A 22,733-nucleotide genomic window follows, 5' to 3' on the forward strand; every position below is an offset into this window, starting at 1 on the left:
TGCATCTTAGGCCTGCAAAAATGTAGAAAACTATGGAGGTGGAAAAAAGGGGTTTAGAGGCATCCTAGACCCCCTAAAGTCCAGAAAATGTTGGTGGGCCAAAATCTGTGTCAGAGAGCTCTGAATGTCCCAAAACATTTGCAGCCTGAAAGGGGCATTAAGCCGCATCCTAGACCACTGAAATTCCCCAAAATATTTTTGGCACGAAAAATGCATCCTACACCCATGAAGCTCAGAATATGTTAGCGGCCCAAAAAAGGCCTTAAAATGCATTTTAGGCCTGCAAAAATATTGAAAACTTTGAAGGACCAAAAAAGGGGTTTACAGGCATCCTAGACCCCCTAAAGTCCAGAAAATGTTGGTGGCCCAAAAATGGTGTCAGAGAGCCTTGAATGTCTCAAAAACATTTGCAGCCTGAAAGGGGCATTAACCCGCATCCTAGACCACTGAAATGCCCAAAAATATTTTTGGCACAAAAAATGCATACTACACCCCTGAAAGTTCTGAAAATGTTAGCAGCCCAAAAATGCCTTAAAATGCATTTTAGGCCTGCAAAAATGTTGAAAACTTTGAAGGACCAAAAAAGGGGTTTACAGGCATCCTGGACCCCCTAAAGTCCAGAAAATGTTGGTGGGCCAAAATCTATGTCAGAGAGCTCTGAATGTCCCAAAAACATTTGCAGCCTGAAAGGGGCATTAACCCGCATCCTAGACCACTGAAATTTCCAAAAATATTTTTGCACGAAAAATGCATTCTACACCCCTGAAGCTCAGAATATGATAGCAGCCCAAAAAAGGCCTTAACATGCATTTTAGGCCAGCAAAAATATTGAAAACTTTGAAGGACCAAAAAAGGGGTTTACAGGCATCCTAGACCCCCTAAAGTCCAGAAAATGTTGGTGGCCCAAAAATGGTGTCAGAGAGTCCTGAATGTCCCAAAAACATTTGCAGCCTGAAAGGGACATTAACCCGCATTCTAGACCACTGAAATTCCCAAAAATATTTTTGGCACGAAAAATGCATCCTACACCCCTGAAAGCTCAGAATATGTTAGTAGCCCAGAAAAGGTCTTAAGATGCATTTTAGGCCTGCAAAAATTTTGAAAACTTTGGAGGTCCAAAAAAGGGGTTTACAGGCATCCTAGACCCCCTGAAGTCCAGAAAATGTTGGTGGGCCAAAATCGGTGTCAGAGAGCTCTGAATGTCCCAAAAACATTTGCAGCCTGAAAGGGGCATTAAGCCGCATCCTAGACCACTGAAATTCCCCAAGATATTTTTGGCATGAAAAATGCAACCTATACCCCTGAAGCTCAGAATATGTTAGCAGCCCAAAAAAGGCCTTAAAATGCATTTTAGGCCTGCAAAAATGTTGAAAACTTTGGAGGCCCAAAAAAGGGGTTTACAGGCATCCTAGACCCCCTAAAGTCCAGAAAATGATTGTGGCTCAAAAATGGTGTCAGAGAGCCCTAAATTCCCAAAAATATTTGCAGCCTGAAAGGGGCATTAACCCGCATCCTAGACCACTGAAATTTCCAAAAATATTTTTTGCACGAAAAATGATCCTACACCCCTGAAGCTCAGAATATGTTAGCAGCCCAAAAAAGGCCTTAACATGCATTTTAGGCCTGCAAAAATATTGAAATCTTTGAAGGACCAAAAAAGGGGTTTACAGGCATCCTAGACCCCCTAAAGTCCAGAAAATGATTGTGGCTCAAAAATGGTGTCAGAGAGCCCTAAATTCCCAAAAATATTTGCAGCCTGAAAGGGGCATTAACCCGCATCCTAGACCACTGAAATTCCCAAAAATATTTTTTGCACGAAAAATGCATCCTACACCCCTGAAGCTCAGAATATGTTAGCAGCCCAAAAAAGGCCTTAACATGCATTTTAGGCCTGCAAAAATGTTGAAAACTTTGAAGGACCAAAAAAGGGGTTTACAGGCATCCTAGACCCCCTAAAGTCCAGAAAATGTTGGTGGCCCAAAAACAGTGTTAGAGAGCTCTGAATGTCCCAAACAGATTTGCAGCCTGAAAGGGGCATTAAGTCGCATCCTAGACCACTGAAATTCCCCAAAATATTTTTGGCACAAAAAATGCATCCTACAACCCTGAAAGATCAGAAAATGTTGGCAGTTCAAAAATGCCTTAAAGTGCATCTTAGGCCTGCAAAAATGTAGAAAACTTTGGCGGTGGAAAAAAGGGGTTTAGAGGCATCCCAGACCCCCTAAAGTCCAGAAAATGTTAGTGGGCCAAAATCGGTGTCAGAGAGCTCTGAATGTCCCAAAAACATTTGCAGCCTGAAAGGGGCATTAAGCCGCATCCTAGACCACTGAAATTTCCCAAAAATATTTTTGGCAGGAAAAATTCATCCTACACCCTTGAAAGCTCAGAATATGTTAGCAGCCCAAAAAAGGCCTTAAAATGCATTTTAGGCCTGCAAAAATGTTGAAAACTTTGGAGGCCCAAAAAAGGGGTTACAGGCATCCTAGACCCCCTAAAGTCCAGAAAATGATTGTGGCTCAAAAATGGTGTCAGAGAGCCCTAAATTCCCAAAAACATTTGCAGCCTGAAAGGGGCATTAACCTGCATCCTAGACCACTGAAATTTCCAAAAATATTTTTTGCACGAAAAATGCATCCTACACCCCTAAGGCTCAGAATATGTTAGCAGCCCAAAAAAGGCCTTAAAATGCATTTTAAGCCTGCAAAAATGTTGAAAACTTTGGAGGCCCAAAAAAGGGGTTTACAGGCATCCTAGACCCCCTAAAGTCCAGAAAATGTTGGTGGGCCAAAATCTGTGTCAGAGAGCTCTGAATGTCCCAAAAACATTTGCAGCCTGAAAGGGGCATTAAGCCGCATCCTAGACCACTGAAATTTACCAAAATATTTTTGGCATGAAAAATTCAACCTATACCCCTGAAGCTCAGAATATGTTAGCAGCCCAAAAAAGGCCTTAAAATGCATTTTAGGCCTGCAAAAATGTTGAAAACTTTGGAGGCCCAAAAAAGGGGTTACAGGCATCCTAGACACCCTAAAGTCCAGAAAATGATTGTCGCTCAAAAGTGGTGTCAGAGAGCCCTGAATTCCCAAAAACATGTGCAGCCTGAAAGGGGCATTATCCAGCATCCTAGACCACTGAAATTCCCAAAAATATTTTTTGCACGAAAAATGCATCCTACACCCCTAAGGCTCAGAATATGTTAGCAGCCCAAAAAAGGCCTTAAAATGCATTTTAAGCCTGCAAAAATGTTGAAAACTTTGGAGGCCCAAAAAAGGGGTTTACAGGCATCCTAGACCCCTTAAATCCAGAAAATGTTGGTGGGCGAAAATCTGTGTCAGAGAGCTCTGAATGCCCCAAAAACATTTGCAGAGTGAAACAGGCATTAACCCGCATCCTAGACCACTGAAATTCCCAAAAATATTTTTGGCATGAAAAATGCATCCTACACCCCTGAAAGCTCAGAATATGTTAGCAGCCCAAAAAAGGCCTTAAAATGAATTTTTGCAAAAATGTTGAAAACTTTGAAGGACCAAAAAAGGGGTTTACAGGCATCCTAGACCCCCTAAGGTCCAGAAAATGTTGGTGGCCCAAAAATGGTGTCAGAGAGTCCTGAATGTCCCAAAAACATTTGCAGCCTGAAAGGGGCATTAACCCGCATCCTAGACCACTGAAATTGCCAAAAATATTTTTGGCAGGAAAAATTCATCCTACACCCCTGAAAGTTCTGAAAATGTTAGCAGCCCAAAAAAGGCCTTAACATGCATTTTAGGCCTGCAAAAATGTTGAAAACTTTGGAGGCCCAAAAAAGGGGTTACAGGCATCCTAGACCCCCTAAAGTCCAGAAAATGTTGGTGGGCCAAAATTTGTGTCAGAGAGCTCTGAATGTCCCAAAAACATGTGCAGCCTGAAAGGGGCATTAACCCGCATCCTAGACCACTGAAATTTCCAAAAAATATTTTTTGCACGAAAAATGCATCCTACACCCCTGAAGCTCAGAATATGTTAGCAGCCCAAAAAAGGCCTTAACATGCATTTTAGGCCTGCAAAAATATTGAAAACTTCGAAGGACCAAAAAAGGGGTTTACAGGCATCATAGACCCCCTAAAGTCCAGAAAATGTTGGTGGCCCAAAAATGGTGTCAGAGAGCCCTGAATGTCCCAAAAATATTTGCAGCCTGAAAGGGGCATTAACCCGCATCCTAGACCACTGAAATTCCCAAAAATATTTTTGGCACGAAAAATGCATCCTACACCCCTGAAAGCTCAGAATATGTTAGCAGCCCAAAAAAGGTCTTCAAATGCATTTTAGGCCTGCAAAAATGTTGAAAACTTTGGAGGCCCAAAAAAGGGGTTTACAGGCATCCTAGACCCCCTAAAGTCCAGAAAATGTTGGTGGGCCAAAATCGGTCAGAGAGCTCTGAATGTCCCAAAAACATTTGCAGCCTGAACGGGGCATTAAGCCGCATCCTAGACCACTGAAATTCCCCAAAATATTTTTGGCATGAAAAATGCAACCTATACCCCTGAAGCTCAGAATATGTTAGCAGCCCAATTAAGGCCTTAAAATGCATTTTAGGCCTGCAAAAATGTTGAAAACTTTGAAGGACCAAAAAAGGGGTTTACAGGCATCCTAGACCCCCTAAAGTCCAGAAAATATTGGTGGCCCAAAAATGGTGTCAGAGAGTCCTGAATGTCCCAAAAACATTTGCAGCCTGAAAGGGGCATTAACCCGCATCCTAGACCACTGAAATTCCCAAAAATATTTTTTGCACAAAAAATGCATACTACACCCCTGAAAGTTCTGAAAATGTTAGCAGCCCAAAAAAGGCCTTAACATGCATTTTAGGCCTGCAAAAATGTTGAAAACTTTGAAGGACCAAAAAAGGGGTTTACAGGCATCCTAGACCCCCTAAAGTCCAGAAAATGTTGTTGGGCCAAAATCTGTGTCAGAGAGCTCGGAATGTCCCAAAAACATGTGCAGCCTGAAAGGGGCATTAACCCGCATCCTAGACCACTGAAATTTCCAAAAAATATTTTTTGCACGAAAAATGCATCCTACACCCCTGAAGCTCAGAATATGTTAGCAGCCCAAGAAAGGCCTTAACATGCATTTTAGGCCTGCAAAAATATTGAAAACTTTGAAGGACCAAAAAAGGGGTTTACAGGCATCCTAGACCCCCTAAAGTCCAGAAAATGTTGGTGGGCCAAAATCTGTGTCAGAGAGCTCTGAATGTCCCAAAAACATGTGCAGCCTGAAAGGGGCATTAACCCGCATCCTAGACCACTGAAATTTCCAAAAAATATTTTTTGCACGAAAAATGCATCCTACACCCCTGAAGCTCAGAATATGTTAGCAGCCCAAGAAAGGCCTTAACATGCATTTTAGGCCTGCAAAAATATTGAAAACTTTGAAGGACCAAAAAAGGGGTTTACAGGCATCCTAGACCCCCTAAAGTCCAGAAAATGTTCGTGGCCCAAAAATGGTGTCAGAGAGCCCTGAATGTCCCAAAAATATTTGCAGCCTGAAAGGGGCATTAACCCGCATCTTAGACCACTGAAATTCCCAAAAATATTTTTGGCACGAAAAATGCATCCTACACCCCTGAAAGCTCAGAATATGTTAGCAGCCCAAAAAAGGCTTTCAAATGCATTTTAGGCCTGCAAAAATGTTGAAAACTTTGGAGGCCCAAAAAAGGAGTTTACAGGCATCCTAGATCCCCTAAAGTCCAGAAAATGTTGGTGGGCCAATATCGGTCAGAGAGCTCTGAATGTCCCAAAAACATTTGCAGCCTGAAAGGGGCATTAAGCCGCATCCTAGACCACTGAAATTCCCCAAAATATTTTTGGCACGATAAATGCATCCTACACCCATGAAGCTCAGAATATGTTAGCAGCCCAAAAAAGGCCTTAAAATGCATTTTAGGCCTGTAAAAATGTTGAAAACTTTGAAGGACCAAAAAAGGGGTTACAGGCATCCTAGACCCCCTAAAGTCCAGAAAATGTTGGTGGCCCAAAAATGGTGTCAGAGAGCCTTGAATGTCCCAAAAACATTTGCAGCCTGAAAGGGGCATTAACCCACATCCTAGACCACTGAAATGCCCAAAAATATTTTTGGCACAAAAAATGCATACTACACCCCTGAAAGTTCTGAAAATGTTAGCAGCCCAACAATGCCTTAAAATGCATATTAGGCCTGCAAAAATGTTGAAAACTTTGGAGGCCGAAAAAAGGGGTTTAGAGGCATCCTAGACCCCTAAAGTCCAGAAAATGTTGGTGGGCCAAAATCTGTGTCAGAGAGCTCTGTATGTCCCAAAAACATTTGCAGCCTCAAAGCGGCATTAACCTGCATCCTAGACCACTGAAATTCCCAAAAATATTTTTGGCACGAAAAATGCATCCTACACCCATGAAGCTCAGAATATGTTAGCAGCCCAAAAAAGGCCTTAAAATGCATTTTAGGCCTGCAAAAATGTTGAAAACTTTGACGGACCAAAAAAGGGGTTTACAGGCATCCTAGACCCCCTAAAGTCCAGAAAATGTTGGTGGGCCAAAATCTGTGTCAGAGAGCTCTGAATGTCCCAAACACATTTGCAGCCTGAAAGGGGCATTAAGGTGCATCCTAGACCACTGAAATTCCCCAAAATATTTTTGCCACAAAAAATGCATCCTACAACCCTGAAAGATCAGAAAATGTTGGCATCTCAAAAAAAGGCCTTAAAATGCATTTTAGGCCTGCAAAAATGTTGAAAACTTTGAAGGACCAAAAAAGGGGTTTACAGGCATCCTAGACCCCCTAAAGTCCAGAAAATGGTTGTGGCCCAAAAATGGTGTCAGAGAGCCCTGAATGTCCCAAAAACATTTGCAACCTGAAAGGGGCATTAACCCGCATCCTAGACCACTGAAATTCCCAAAAATATTTTTGGCACAAAAAATGCATACTACACCCCTGAAAGTTCTGAAAATGTTAGCAGCCCAAAAATGCCTTAAAATGCATTTTAGGCCTGCAAAAATGTTGAAAACTTTGGAGGCCGAAAAAAGGGGTTTAGAGGCATCCTAGACCCCTAAAGTCCAGAAAATGCTGGTGGGCCAAAATCTGTGTCAGAGAGCTCTGTATGTCCCAAAAACATTTGCAGCCTCAAAGCGGCATTAACCTGCATCCTAGACCACTGAAATTCCCAAAAATATTTTTGGCACGAAAAATGCATCCTACACCCATGAAGCTCAGAATATGTTAGCAGCCCAAAAAAGGCCTTAAAATGCATTTTAGGCCTGCAAAAATGTTGAAAACTTTGACGGACCAAAAAAGGGGTTTACAGGCATCCTAGACCCCCTAAAGTCCAGAAAATGTTGGTGGCCCAAAAATGGTGTCAGAGAGCCCTGAATGTCCCAAAAACATTTGCAGAGTGAAACGGGCATTAACACGCATCCTAGACCACTGAAATTCCCAAAAATATTTTTGCCACAAAAAATGCATCCTACAACCCTGAAAGATCAGAAAATGTTGGCAGCTCAAAAAAAGGACTTAAAATGCTTCTTAGGCCTGCACAAATGTTGAACACTTTGGAGGCCGAAAAAAGGGGTTTACAGGCATCCTAGACCCCCTAAAGTCCAGAAAATGTTGGTGGGCCAAAATCGGTGTCAGAGAGCTCTGAATGTCCCAAAAACATTTGCAGCCTGAAAGTGGCACTAACCCACATCCCAGACCACTGAAATTCCTAAAAATATTTTTGGCACAAAAAATGCATCCTACAACCCTGAAAGATCAGAAAATGTTGGCATCTCAAAAAGAAAGACTTAAAATGCATCTTAAGCCTACAAAAATGTTGAAAACTTTGAAGGTCCAAAAAAGGGGTTTACAGGCATCCTAGACCCCCTTAAGTCCAGAAAATGTTGGTGGGCCAAAAACTGTGTCAGAGAGCTCTGAATGCCCCAAAAACATTTGCAGAGTGAAACAGGCATTAACCCGCATCCTAGACCACTGAAATTCCCCAAAATATTTTTGGCACAAAAAATGCATCCTACAACCCTGAAAGATCAGAAAATGTTGGCAGCTCAAAAAAAGAACTTAAAATGCTTCTTAGGCCTGCACAAATGTTGAAAACTTTGAGGGCCGAAAAAAGGGGTTTACAGGCATCCTAGACCCCCGAAAGTCCAGAAAATGTTGGTGGGCCAAAATCTGTGTCAGAGAGCTCTGAATGCCCCAAAAACATTTGCAGAGTGAAATGGGCATTAACCCGCATCCTAGACCACTGAAATTCCCAAAAATATTTTTGGCATGAAAAATGCATCCTACACCCCTGAAAGCTCAGAATATGTTAGCAGCCCAAAAAAGGCCTTAAAATGCATTTTAGGCCTGCAAAAATGTTGAAAACTTTGGAGGACCAAAAAAGGGGTTACAGGTATCCTAGACCCCCTAAAGTCCAGAAAATGATTGTGGCTAAAAAATGGTGTCAGAGAGCCCTAAATTCCCAAAAACATTTGCAGCCTGAAAGGGGCATTAACCCGCATCCTAGACCACTGAAATGCCCAAAAATATTTTTGGCACAAAAAATGCATACTACACCCCTGAAAGTTCTGAAAATGTTAGCAGCCCAAAAAAGGCCTTAACATGCATTTTAGGCCTGCAAAAATATTGAAAACTTTGAAGGACCAAAAATGGGGTTTACAGGCATCCTAGACCCCCTAAAGTCCAGAAAATGTTGGTGGGCCAAAAATGGTGTCAGAGAGCCCTGAATGTCCCAAAAACATTTGCAGCCTGAAAGGGGCATTAACCTGCATCCTAGACCACTGAAATTCCCAAAAATATTTTTGGCACGAAAAATGCATCCTACACCCCTGAAAGCTCAGAATATGTTAGCAGCCCAAAAAAGGCCTTCAAATGCATGTTAGGCCTGCAAAAATGTTGAAAACTTTGGAGGCCCAAAAAAGGGGTTTACAGGCATCCTAGACCCCCTAAAGTCCAGAAAATGTTGGTGGGCCAAAATCGGTCAGAGAGCTCTGAATGTCCCAAAAACATTTGCAGCTTGAAAGAGGCATTAAGCCGCATCCTAGACCACTGAAATTCCCCAAAATACTTTTGGCATGAAAAATGCAACCTATACCCCTGAAGCTCAGAATATGTTAGCAGCCCAATTAAGGCCTTAAAATGCATTTTAGGCCTGCAAAAATGTTGAAAACTTTGAAGGACCAAAAAAGGGGTTTACAGGCATCCTCGACCCACTAAAGTCCAGAAAATGGTGGTGGCCCAAAAATGGTGTCAGAGAGCCCTGAATGTCCCAAAAACATTTGCAGAGTGAAACGGGCATTAACCGGCATCCTAGACTACTGAAATTCCCAAAAATATTTTTGGCACAAAAAATGCATACTACACCCCTGAAAGTTCTGAAAATGTTAGCAGCCCAAAAAAGGCCTTAAAGTGCATCTTAGGCCTGCAAAAATGTAGAAAACTATGGAGGTGGAAAAAAGGGGTTTAGAGGCATCCTAGACCCCCTAAAGTCCAGAAAATGTTGGTGGGCCAAAATCTGTGTCAGAGAGCTCTGAATGTCCCAAAACATTTGCAGCCTGAAAGGGGCATTAAGCCGCATCCTAGACCACTGAAATTCCCCAAAATATTTTTGGCACGAAAAATGCATCCTACACCCATGAAGCTCAGAATATGTTAGCGGCCCAAAAAAGGCCTTAAAATGCATTTTAGGCCTGCAAAAATATTGAAAACTTTGAAGGACCAAAAAAGGGGTTTACAGGCATCCTAGACCCCCTAAAGTCCAGAAAATGTTGGTGGCCCAAAAATGGTGTCAGAGAGCCTTGAATGTCTCAAAAACATTTGCAGCCTGAAAGGGGCATTAACCCGCATCCTAGACCACTGAAATGCCCAAAAATATTTTTGGCACAAAAAATGCATACTACACCCCTGAAAGTTCTGAAAATGTTAGCAGCCCAAAAATGCCTTAAAATGCATTTTAGGCCTGCAAAAATGTTGAAAACTTTGAAGGACCAAAAAAGGGGTTTACAGGCATCCTAGACCCCCTAAAGTCCAGAAAATGTTGGTGGGCCAAAATCTATGTCAGAGAGCTCTGAATGTCCCAAAAACATTTGCAGCCTGAAAGGGGCATTAACCCGCATCCTAGACCACTGAAATTTCCAAAAATATTTTTGCACGAAAAATGCGTTCTACACCCCTGAAGCTCAGAATATGATAGCAGCCCAAAAAAGGCCTTAACATGCATTTTAGGCCAGCAAAAATATTGAAAACTTTGAAGGACCAAAAAAGGGGTTTACAGGCATCCTAGACCCCCTAAAGTCCAGAAAATGTTGGTGGCCCAAAAATGGTGTCAGAGAGTCCTGAATGTCCCAAAAACATTTGCAGCCTGAAAGGGACATTAACCCGCATTCTAGACCACTGAAATTCCCAAAAATATTTTTGGCACGAAAAATGCATCCTACACCCCTGAAAGCTCAGAATATGTTAGTAGCCCAGAAAAGGTCTTAAGATGCATTTTAGGCCTGCAAAAATTTTGAAAACTTTGGAGGTCCAAAAAAGGGGTTTACAGGCATCCTAGACCCCCTGAAGTCCAGAAAATGTTGGTGGGCCAAAATCGGTGTCAGAGAGCTCTGAATGTCCCAAAAACATTTGCAGCCTGAAAGGGGCATTAAGCCGCATCCTAGACCACTGAAATTCCCCAAGATATTTTTGGCATGAAAAATGCAACCTATACCCCTGAAGCTCAGAATATGTTAGCAGCCCAAAAAAGGCCTTAAAATGCATTTTAGGCCTGCAAAAATGTTGAAAACTTTGGAGGCCCAAAAAAGGGGTTTACAGGCATCCTAGACCCCCTAAAGTCCAGAAAATGATTGTGGCTCAAAAATGGTGTCAGAGAGCCCTAAATTCCCAAAAACATTTGCAGCCTGAAAGGGGCATTAACCCGCATTCTAGACCACTGAAATTCCCAAAAATATTTTTGGCACGAAAAATGCATCCTACACCCCTGAAAGCTCAGAATATGTTAGTAGCCCAGAAAAGGTCTTAAGATGCATTTTAGGCCTGCAAAAATTTTGAAAACTTTGGAGGTCCAAAAAAGGGGTTTACAGGCATCCTAGACCCCCTGAAGTCCAGAAAATGTTGGTGGGCCAAAATCGGTGTCAGAGAGCTCTGAATGTCCCAAAAACATTTGCAGCCTGAAAGGGGCATTAAGCCGCATCCTAGACCACTGAAATTCCCCAAGATATTTTTGGCATGAAAAATGCAACCTATACCCCTGAAGCTCAGAATATGTTAGCAGCCCAAAAAAGGCCTTAAAATGCATTTTAGGCCTGCAAAAATGTTGAAAACTTTGGAGGCCCAAAAAAGGGGTTACAGGCATCCTAGACCCCCTAAAGTCCAGAAAATGATTGTGGCTCAAAAATGGTGTCAGAGAGCCCTAAATTCCCAAAAACATTTGCAGCCTGAAAGGGGCATTAACCTGCATCCTAGACCACTGAAATTTCCAAAAATATTTTTTGCACGAAAAATGCATCCTACACCCCTAAGGCTCAGAATATGTTAGCAGCCCAAAAAAGGCCTTAAAATGCATTTTAAGCCTGCAAAAATGTTGAAAACTTTGGAGGCCCAAAAAAGGGGTTTACAGGCATCCTAGACCCCCTAAAGTCCAGAAAATGTTGGTGGGCCAAAATCTGTGTCAGAGAGCTCTGAATGTCCCAAAAACATTTGCAGCCTGAAAGGGGCATTAAGCCGCATCCTAGACCACTGAAATTTACCAAAATATTTTTGGCATGAAAAATTCAACCTATACCCCTGAAGCTCAGAATATGTTAGCAGCCCAAAAAAGGCCTTAAAATGCATTTTAGGCCTGCAAAAATGTTGAAAACTTTGAAGGACCAAAAAAGGGGTTTACAGGCATCCTAGACCCCCTAAGGTCCAGAAAATGTTGGTGGCCCAAAAATGGTGTCAGAGAGTCCTGAATGTCCCAAAAACATTTGCAGCCTGAAAGGGGCATTAACCCGCATCCTAGACCACTGAAATTGCCAAAAATATTTTTGGCAGGAAAAATTCATCCTACACCCCTGAAAGTTCTGAAAATGTTAGCAGCCCAAAAAAGGCCTTAACATGCATTTTAGGCCTGCAAAAATGTTGAAAACTTTGGAGGCCCAAAAAAGGGGTTACAGGCATCCTAGACCCCCTAAAGTCCAGAAAATGTTGGTGGGCCAAAATTTGTGTCAGAGAGCTCTGAATGTCCCAAAAACATGTGCAGCCTGAAAGGGGCATTAACCCGCATCCTAGACCACTGAAATTTCCAAAAAATATTTTTTGCACGAAAAATGCATCCTACACCCCTGAAGCTCAGAATATGTTAGCAGCCCAAAAAAGGCCTTAACATGCATTTTAGGCCTGCAAAAATATTGAAAACTTCGAAGGACCAAAAAAGGGGTTTACAGGCATCATAGACCCCCTAAAGTCCAGAAAATGTTGGTGGCCCAAAAATGGTGTCAGAGAGCCCTGAATGTCCCAAAAATATTTGCAGCCTGAAAGGGGCATTAACCCGCATCCTAGACCACTGAAATTCCCAAAAATATTTTTGGCACGAAAAATGCATCCTACACCCCTGAAAGCTCAGAATATGTTAGCAGCCCAAAAAAGGTCTTCAAATGCATTTTAGGCCTGCAAAAATGTTGAAAACTTTGGAGGCCCAAAAAAGGGGTTTACAGGCATCCTAGACCCCCTAAAGTCCAGAAAATGTTGGTGGGCCAAAATCGGTCAGAGAGCTCTGAATGTCCCAAAAACATTTGCAGCCTGAACGGGGCATTAAGCCGCATCCTAGACCACTGAAATTCCCCAAAATATTTTTGGCATGAAAAATGCAACCTATACCCCTGAAGCTCAGAATATGTTAGCAGCCCAATTAAGGCCTTAAAATGCATTTTAGGCCTGCAAAAATGTTGAAAACTTTGAAGGACCAAAAAAGGGGTTTACAGGCATCCTAGACCCCCTAAAGTCCAGAAAATATTGGTGGCCCAAAAATGGTGTCAGAGAGTCCTGAATGTCCCAAAAACATTTGCAGCCTGAAAGGGGCATTAACCCGCATCCTAGACCACTGAAATTCCCAAAAATATTTTTTGCACAAAAAATGCATACTACACCCCTGAAAGTTCTGAAAATGTTAGCAGCCCAAAAAAGGCCTTAACATGCATTTTAGGCCTGCAAAAATGTTGAAAACTTTGAAGGACCAAAAAAGGGGTTTACAGGCATCCTAGACCCCCTAAAGTCCAGAAAATGTTGTTGGGCCAAAATCTGTGTCAGAGAGCTCGGAATGTCCCAAAAACATGTGCAGCCTGAAAGGGGCATTAACCCGCATCCTAGACCACTGAAATTTCCAAAAAATATTTTTTGCACGAAAAATGCATCCTACACCCCTGAAGCTCAGAATATGTTAGCAGCCCAAGAAAGGCCTTAACATGCATTTTAGGCCTGCAAAAATATTGAAAACTTTGAAGGACCAAAAAAGGGGTTTACAGGCATCCTAGACCCCCTAAAGTCCAGAAAATGTTGGTGGGCCAAAATCTGTGTCAGAGAGCTCTGAATGTCCCAAAAACATGTGCAGCCTGAAAGGGGCATTAACCCGCATCCTAGACCACTGAAATTTCCAAAAAATATTTTTTGCACGAAAAATGCATCCTACACCCCTGAAGCTCAGAATATGTTAGCAGCCCAAGAAAGGCCTTAACATGCATTTTAGGCCTGCAAAAATATTGAAAACTTTGAAGGACCAAAAAAGGGGTTTACAGGCATCCTAGACCCCCTAAAGTCCAGAAAATGTTCGTGGCCCAAAAATGGTGTCAGAGAGCCCTGAATGTCCCAAAAATATTTGCAGCCTGAAAGGGGCATTAACCCGCATCTTAGACCACTGAAATTCCCAAAAATATTTTTGGCACGAAAAATGCATCCTACACCCCTGAAAGCTCAGAATATGTTAGCAGCCCAAAAAAGGCTTTCAAATGCATTTTAGGCCTGCAAAAATGTTGAAAACTTTGGAGGCCCAAAAAAGGAGTTTACAGGCATCCTAGATCCCCTAAAGTCCAGAAAATGTTGGTGGGCCAATATCGGTCAGAGAGCTCTGAATGTCCCAAAAACATTTGCAGCCTGAAAGGGGCATTAAGCCGCATCCTAGACCACTGAAATTCCCCAAAATATTTTTGGCACGATAAATGCATCCTACACCCATGAAGCTCAGAATATGTTAGCAGCCCAAAAAAGGCCTTAAAATGCATTTTAGGCCTGTAAAAATGTTGAAAACTTTGAAGGACCAAAAAAGGGGTTACAGGCATCCTAGACCCCCTAAAGTCCAGAAAATGTTGGTGGCCCAAAAATGGTGTCAGAGAGCCTTGAATGTCCCAAAAACATTTGCAGCCTGAAAGGGGCATTAACCCACATCCTAGACCACTGAAATGCCCAAAAATATTTTTGGCACAAAAAATGCATACTACACCCCTGAAAGTTCTGAAAATGTTAGCAGCCCAACAATGCCTTAAAATGCATATTAGGCCTGCAAAAATGTTGAAAACTTTGGAGGCCGAAAAAAGGGGTTTAGAGGCATCCTAGACCCCTAAAGTCCAGAAAATGTTGGTGGGCCAAAATCTGTGTCAGAGAGCTCTGTATGTCCCAAAAACATTTGCAGCCTCAAAGCGGCATTAACCTGCATCCTAGACCACTGAAATTCCCAAAAATATTTTTGGCACGAAAAATGCATCCTACACCCATGAAGCTCAGAATATGTTAGCAGCCCAAAAAAGGCCTTAAAATGCATTTTAGGCCTGCAAAAATGTTGAAAACTTTGACGGACCAAAAAAGGGGTTTACAGGCATCCTAGACCCCCTAAAGTCCAGAAAATGTTGGTGGGCCAAAATCTGTGTCAGAGAGCTCTGAATGTCCCAAACACATTTGCAGCCTGAAAGGGGCATTAAGGTGCATCCTAGACCACTGAAATTCCCCAAAATATTTTTGCCACAAAAAATGCATCCTACAACCCTGAAAGATCAGAAAATGTTGGCATCTCAAAAAAAGGCCTTAAAATGCATTTTAGGCCTGCAAAAATGTTGAAAACTTTGAAGGACCAAAAAAGGGGTTTACAGGCATCCTAGACCCCCTAAAGTCCAGAAAATGGTTGTGGCCCAAAAATGGTGTCAGAGAGCCCTGAATGTCCCAAAAACATTTGCAGCCTGAAAGGGGCATTAACCCGCATCCTAGACCACTGAAATTCCCAAAAATATTTTTGGCACAAAAAATGCATACTACACCCCTGAAAGTTCTGAAAATGTTAGCAGCCCAAAAATGCCTTAAAATGCATTTTAGGCCTGCAAAAATGTTGAAAACTTTGGAGGCCGAAAAAAGGGGTTTAGAGGCATCCTAGACCCCTAAAGTCCAGAAAATGCTGGTGGGCCAAAATCTGTGTCAGAGAGCTCTGTATGTCCCAAAAACATTTGCAGCCTCAAAGCGGCATTAACCTGCATCCTAGACCACTGAAATTCCCAAAAATATTTTTGGCACGAAAAATGCATCCTACACCCATGAAGCTCAGAATATGTTAGCAGCCCAAAAAAGGCCTTAAAATGCATTTTAGGCCTGCAAAAATGTTGAAAACTTTGACGGACCAAAAAAGGGGTTTACAGGCATCCTAGACCCCCTAAAGTCCAGAAAATGTTGGTGGCCCAAAAATGGTGTCAGAGAGCCCTGAATGTCCCAAAAACATTTGCAGAGTGAAACGGGCATTAACACGCATCCTAGACCACTGAAATTCCCAAAAATATTTTTGCCACAAAAAATGCATCCTACAACCCTGAAAGATCAGAAAATGTTGGCAGCTCAAAAAAAGGACTTAAAATGCTTCTTAGGCCTGCACAAATGTTGAACACTTTGGAGGCCGAAAAAAGGGGTTTACAGGCATCCTAGACCCCCTAAAGTCCAGAAAATGTTGGTGGGCCAAAATCGGTGTCAGAGAGCTCTGAATGTCCCAAAAACATTTGCAGCCTGAAAGTGGCACTAACCCACATCCCAGACCACTGAAATTCCTAAAAATATTTTTGGCACAAAAAATGCATCCTACAACCCTGAAAGATCAGAAAATGTTGGCATCTCAAAAAGAAAGACTTAAAATGCATCTTAAGCCTACAAAAATGTTGAAAACTTTGAAGGTCCAAAAAAGGGGTTTACAGGCATCCTAGACCCCCTTAAGTCCAGAAAATGTTGGTGGGCCAAAAACTGTGTCAGAGAGCTCTGAATGCCCCAAAAACATTTGCAGAGTGAAACAGGCATTAACCCGCATCCTAGACCACTGAAATTCCCCAAAATATTTTTGGCACAAAAAATGCATCCTACAACCCTGAAAGATCAGAAAATGTTGGCAGCTCAAAAAAAGAACTTAAAATGCTTCTTAGGCCTGCACAAATGTTGAAAACTTTGAGGGCCGAAAAAAGGGGTTTACAGGCATCCTAGACCCCCGAAAGTCCAGAAAATGTTGGTGGGCCAAAATCTGTGTCAGAGAGCTCTGAATGCCCCAAAAACATTTGCAGAGTGAAATGGGCATTAACCCGCATCCTAGACCACTGAAATTCCCAAAAATATTTTTGGCATGAAAAATGCATCCTACACCCCTGAAAGCTCAGAATATGTTAGCAGCCCAAAAAAGGCCTTAAAATGCATTTTAGGCCTGCAAAAATGTTGAAAACTTTGGAGGACCAAAAAAGGGGTTACAGGTATCCTAGACCCCCTAAAGTCCAGAAAATGATTGTGGCTAAAAAATGGTGTCAGAGAGCCCTAAATTCCCAAAAACATTTGCAGCCTGAAAGGGGCATTAACCCGCATCCTAGACCACTGAAATGCCCAAAAATATTTTTGGCACAAAAAATGCATACTACACCCCTGAAAGTTCTGAAAATGTTAGCAGCCCAAAAAAGGCCTTAACATGCATTTTAGGCCTGCAAAAATATTGAAAACTTTGAAGGACCAAAAATGGGGTTTACAGGCATCCTAGACCCCCTAAAGTCCAGAAAATGTTGGTGGGCCAAAAATGGTGTCAGAGAGCCCTGAATGTCCCAAAAACATTTGCAGCCTGAAAGGGGCATTAACCTGCATCCTAGACCACTGAAATTCCCAAAAATATTTTTGGCACGAAAAATGCATCCTACACCCCTGAAAGCTCAGAATATGTTAGCAGCCCAAAAAAGGCCTTCAAATGCATGTTAGGCCTGCAAAAATGTTGAAAACTTTGGAGGCCCAAAAAAGGGGTTTACAGGCATCCTAGACCCCCTAAAGTCCAGAAAATGTTGGTGGGCCAAAATCGGTCAGAGAGCTCTGAATGTCCCAAAAACATTTGCAGCTTGAAAGAGGCATTAAGCCGCATCCTAGACCACTGAAATTCCCCAAAATACTTTTGGCATGAAAAATGCAACCTATACCCCTGAAGCTCAGAATATGTTAGCAGCCCAATTAAGGCCTTAAAATGCATTTTAGGCCTGCAAAAATGTTGAAAACTTTGAAGGACCAAAAAAGGGGTTTACAGGCATCCTCGACCCACTAAAGTCCAGAAAATGGTGGTGGCCCAAAAATGGTGTCAGAGAGCCCTGAATGTCCCAAAAACATTTGCAGAGTGAAACGGGCATTAACCGGCATCCTAGACTACTGAAATTCCCAAAAATATTTTTGGCACAAAAAATGCATACTACACCCCTGAAAGTTCTGAAAATGTTAGCAGCCCAAAAAAGGCCTTAAAGTGCATCTTAGGCCTGCAAAAATGTAGAAAACTATGGAGGTGGAAAAAAGGGGTTTAGAGGCATCCTAGACCCCCTAAAGTCCAGAAAATGTTGGTGGGCCAAAATCTGTGTCAGAGAGCTCTGAATGTCCCAAAACATTTGCAGCCTGAAAGGGGCATTAAGCCGCATCCTAGACCACTGAAATTCCCCAAAATATTTTTGGCACGAAAAATGCATCCTACACCCATGAAGCTCAGAATATGTTAGCGGCCCAAAAAAGGCCTTAAAATGCATTTTAGGCCTGCAAAAATATTGAAAACTTTGAAGGACCAAAAAAGGGGTTTACAGGCATCCTAGACCCCCTAAAGTCCAGAAAATGTTGGTGGCCCAAAAATGGTGTCAGAGAGCCTTGAATGTCTCAAAAACATTTGCAGCCTGAAAGGGGCATTAACCCGCATCCTAGACCACTGAAATGCCCAAAAATATTTTTGGCACAAAAAATGCATACTACACCCCTGAAAGTTCTGAAAATGTTAGCAGCCCAAAAATGCCTTAAAATGCATTTTAGGCCTGCAAAAATGTTGAAAACTTTGAAGGACCAAAAAAGGGGTTTACAGGCATCCTAGACCCCCTAAAGTCCAGAAAATGTTGGTGGGCCAAAATCTATGTCAGAGAGCTCTGAATGTCCCAAAAACATTTGCAGCCTGAAAGGGGCATTAACCCGCATCCTAGACCACTGAAATTTCCAAAAATATTTTTGCACGAAAAATGCGTTCTACACCCCTGAAGCTCAGAATATGATAGCAGCCCAAAAAAGGCCTTAACATGCATTTTAGGCCAGCAAAAATATTGAAAACTTTGAAGGACCAAAAAAGGGGTTTACAGGCATCCTAGACCCCCTAAAGTCCAGAAAATGTTGGTGGCCCAAAAATGGTGTCAGAGAGTCCTGAATGTCCCAAAAACATTTGCAGCCTGAAAGGGACATTAACCCGCATTCTAGACCACTGAAATTCCCAAAAATATTTTTGGCACGAAAAATGCATCCTACACCCCTGAAAGCTCAGAATATGTTAGTAGCCCAGAAAAGGTCTTAAGATGCATTTTAGGCCTGCAAAAATTTTGAAAACTTTGGAGGTCCAAAAAAGGGGTTTACAGGCATCCTAGACCCCCTGAAGTCCAGAAAATGTTGGTGGGCCAAAATCGGTGTCAGAGAGCTCTGAATGTCCCAAAAACATTTGCAGCCTGAAAGGGGCATTAAGCCGCATCCTAGACCACTGAAATTCCCCAAGATATTTTTGGCATGAAAAATGCAACCTATACCCCTGAAGCTCAGAATATGTTAGCAGCCCAAAAAAGGCCTTAAAATGCATTTTAGGCCTGCAAAAATGTTGAAAACTTTGGAGGCCCAAAAAAGGGGTTTACAGGCATCCTAGACCCCCTAAAGTCCAGAAAATGATTGTGGCTCAAAAATGGTGTCAGAGAGCCCTAAATTCCCAAAAACATTTGCAGCCTGAAAGGGGCATTAACCCGCATTCTAGACCACTGAAATTCCCAAAAATATTTTTGGCACGAAAAATGCATCCTACACCCCTGAAAGCTCAGAATATGTTAGTAGCCCAGAAAAGGTCTTAAGATGCATTTTAGGCCTGCAAAAATTTTGAAAACTTTGGAGGTCCAAAAAAGGGGTTTACAGGCATCCTAGACCCCCTGAAGTCCAGAAAATGTTGGTGGGCCAAAATCGGTGTCAGAGAGCTCTGAATGTCCCAAAAACATTTGCAGCCTGAAAGGGGCATTAAGCCGCATCCTAGACCACTGAAATTCCCCAAGATATTTTTGGCATGAAAAATGCAACCTATACCCCTGAAGCTCAGAATATGTTAGCAGCCCAAAAAAGGCCTTAAAATGCATTTTAGGCCTGCAAAAATGTTGAAAACTTTGGAGGCCCAAAAAAGGGGTTTACAGGCATCCTAGACCCCCTAAAGTCCAGAAAATGATTGTGGCTCAAAAATGGTGTCAGAGAGCCCTAAATTCCCAAAAATATTTGCAGCCTGAAAGGGGCATTAACCCGCATCCTAGACCACTGAAATTTCCAAAAATATTTTTTGCACGAAAAATGATCCTACACCCCTGAAGCTCAGAATATGTTAGCAGCCCAAAAAAGGCCTTAACATGCATTTTAGGCCTGCAAAAATATTGAAATCTTTGAAGGACCAAAAAAGGGGTTTACAGGCATCCTAGACCCCCTAAAGTCCAGAAAATGATTGTGGCTCAAAAATGGTGTCAGAGAGCCCTGAATGTCCCAAAAATATTTGCAGCCTGAAAGGGGCATTAACCCGCATCTTAGACCACTGAAATTCCCAAAAATATTTTTGGCACGAAAAATGCATCCTACACCCCTGAAAGCTCAGAATATGTTAGCAGCCCAAAAAAGGCCTTCAAATGCATTTTAGGCCTGCAAAAATGTTGAAAACTTTGGAGGCCCAAAAAAGGAGTTTACTGGCATCCTAGACCCCCTAAAGTCCAGAAAATGTTGGTGGGCCAATATCGGTCAGAGAGCTCTGAATGTCCCAAAAACATTTGCAGCCTGAAAGGGGCATTAAGCCGCATCCTAGACCACTGAAATTCCCCAAAATATTTTTGGCACGATAAATGCATCCTACACCCATGAAGCTCAGAATATGTTAGCAGCCCAAAAAAGGCCTTAAAATGCATTTTAGGCCTGTAAAAATGTTGAAAACTTTGAAGGACCAAAAAAGGGGTTACAGGCATCCTAGACCCCCTAAAGTCCAGAAAATGTTGGTGGCCCAAAAATGGTGTCAGAGAGCCTTGAATGTCCCAAAAACATTTGCAGCCTGAAAGGGGCATTAACCCACATCCTAGACCACTGAAATGCCCAAAAATATTTTTGGCACAAAAAATGCATACTACACCCCTGAAAGTTCTGAAAATGTTAGCAGCCCAACAATGCCTTAAAATGCATATTAGGCCTGCAAAAATGTTGAAAACTTTGAAGGACCAAAAAAGGGGTTTACAGGCATCCTAGACCCCCTAAATTCCAGAAAATGTTGGTGGGGCCAAAAATGGTGTCAGAGAGCCTTGAATGTCCCAAAAACATTTGCAGAGTGAAACGGGCATTAACCCGCATCCTAGACCTCTGACATTTCCAAAAATATTTTTGGCACAAAAAATGAATACTACACCCATGAAGCTCAGAATATGTTAGCAGCCCAAAAAAGGCATTAAAATGGATTTTAGGCCTGCAAACATGTTGAAAACTTTGAAGGACCAAAAAAGGGGTTTACAGGCATCCTAGACCCCCTAAAGTCCAGAAAATGTTGGTGGGCCAAAATCTGTGTCAGAGAGCTCTGAATGTCCCAAACACATTTGCAGCCTGAAAGGGGCATTAAGGTGCATCCTAGACCACTGAAATTCCCCAAAATATTTTTGCCACAAAAAATGCATCCTACAACCCTGAAAGATCAGAAAATGTTGGCATCTCAAAAAAAGGCCTTAAAATGCATTTTAGGCCTGCAAAAATGTTGAAAACTTTGAAGGACCAAAAAAGGGGTTTACAGGCATCCTAGACCCCCTAAAGTCCAGAAAATGGTTGTGGCCCAAAAATGGTGTCAGAGAGCCCTGAATGTCCCAAAAACATTTGCAGAGTGAAACGGGCATTAACACGCATCCTAGACCACTGAAATTCCCAAAAATATTTTTGCCACAAAAAATGCATCCTACAACCCTGAAAGATCAGAAAATGTTGGCAGCTCAAAAAAAGGACTTAAAATGCTTCTTAGGCCTGCACAAATGTTGAACACTTTGGAGGCCGAAAAAAGGGGTTTACAGGCATCCTAGACCCCCTAAAGTCCAGAAAATGTTGGTGGGCCAAAATCGGTGTCAGAGAGCTCTGAATGTCCCAAAAACATTTGCAGCCTGAAAGTGGCACTAACCCACATCCCAGACCACTGAAATTCCTAAAAATATTTTTGGCACAAAAAATGCATCCTACAACCCTGAAAGATCAGAAAATGTTGGCATCTCAAAAAGAAAGACTTAAAATGCATCTTAAGCCTACAAAAATGTTGAAAACTTTGAAGGTCCAAAAAAGGGGTTTACAGGCATCCTAGACCCCCTTAAGTCCAGAAAATGTTGGTGGGCCAAAAACTGTGTCAGAGAGCTCTGAATGCCCCAAAAACATTTGCAGAGTGAAACAGGCATTAACCCGCATCCTAGACCACTGAAATTCCCCAAAATATTTTTGGCACAAAAAATGCATCCTACAACCCTGAAAGATCAGAAAATGTTGGCAGCTCAAAAAAAGAACTTAAAATGCTTCTTAGGCCTGCACAAATGTTGAAAACTTTGAGGGCCGAAAAAAGGGGTTTACAGGCATCCTAGACCCCCGAAAGTCCAGAAAATGTTGGTGGGCCAAAATCTGTGTCAGAGAGCTCTGAATGCCCCAAAAACATTTGCAGAGTGAAATGGGCATTAACCCGCATCCTAGACCACTGAAATTCCCAAAAATATTTTTGGCATGAAAAATGCATCCTACACCCCTGAAAGCTCAGAATATGTTAGCAGCCCAAAAAAGGCCTTAAAATGCATTTTAGGCCTGCAAAAATGTTGAAAACTTTGGAGGACCAAAAAAGGGGTTACAGGTATCCTAGACCCCCTAAAGTCCAGAAAATGATTGTGGCTAAAAAATGGTGTCAGAGAGCCCTAAATTCCCAAAAACATTTGCAGCCTGAAAGGGGCATTAACCCGCATCCTAGACCACTGAAATGCCCAAAAATATTTTTGGCACAAAAAATGCATACTACACCCCTGAAAGTTCTGAAAATGTTAGCAGCCCAAAAAAGGCCTTAACATGCATTTTAGGCCTGCAAAAATATTGAAAACTTTGAAGGACCAAAAATGAGGTTTACAGGCATCCTAGACCCCCTAAAGTCCAGAAAATGTTGGTGGGCCAAAAATGGTGTCAGAGAGCCCTGAATGTCC

The sequence above is a fragment of the Ambystoma mexicanum genome, chromosome 7p, assembly GCF_040938575.1.
Source record: "Ambystoma mexicanum isolate Mex_15411 chromosome 7p, UKY_AmexF1_1, whole genome shotgun sequence".
Lineage (NCBI taxonomy): Eukaryota > Metazoa > Chordata > Amphibia > Caudata > Ambystomatidae > Ambystoma > Ambystoma mexicanum.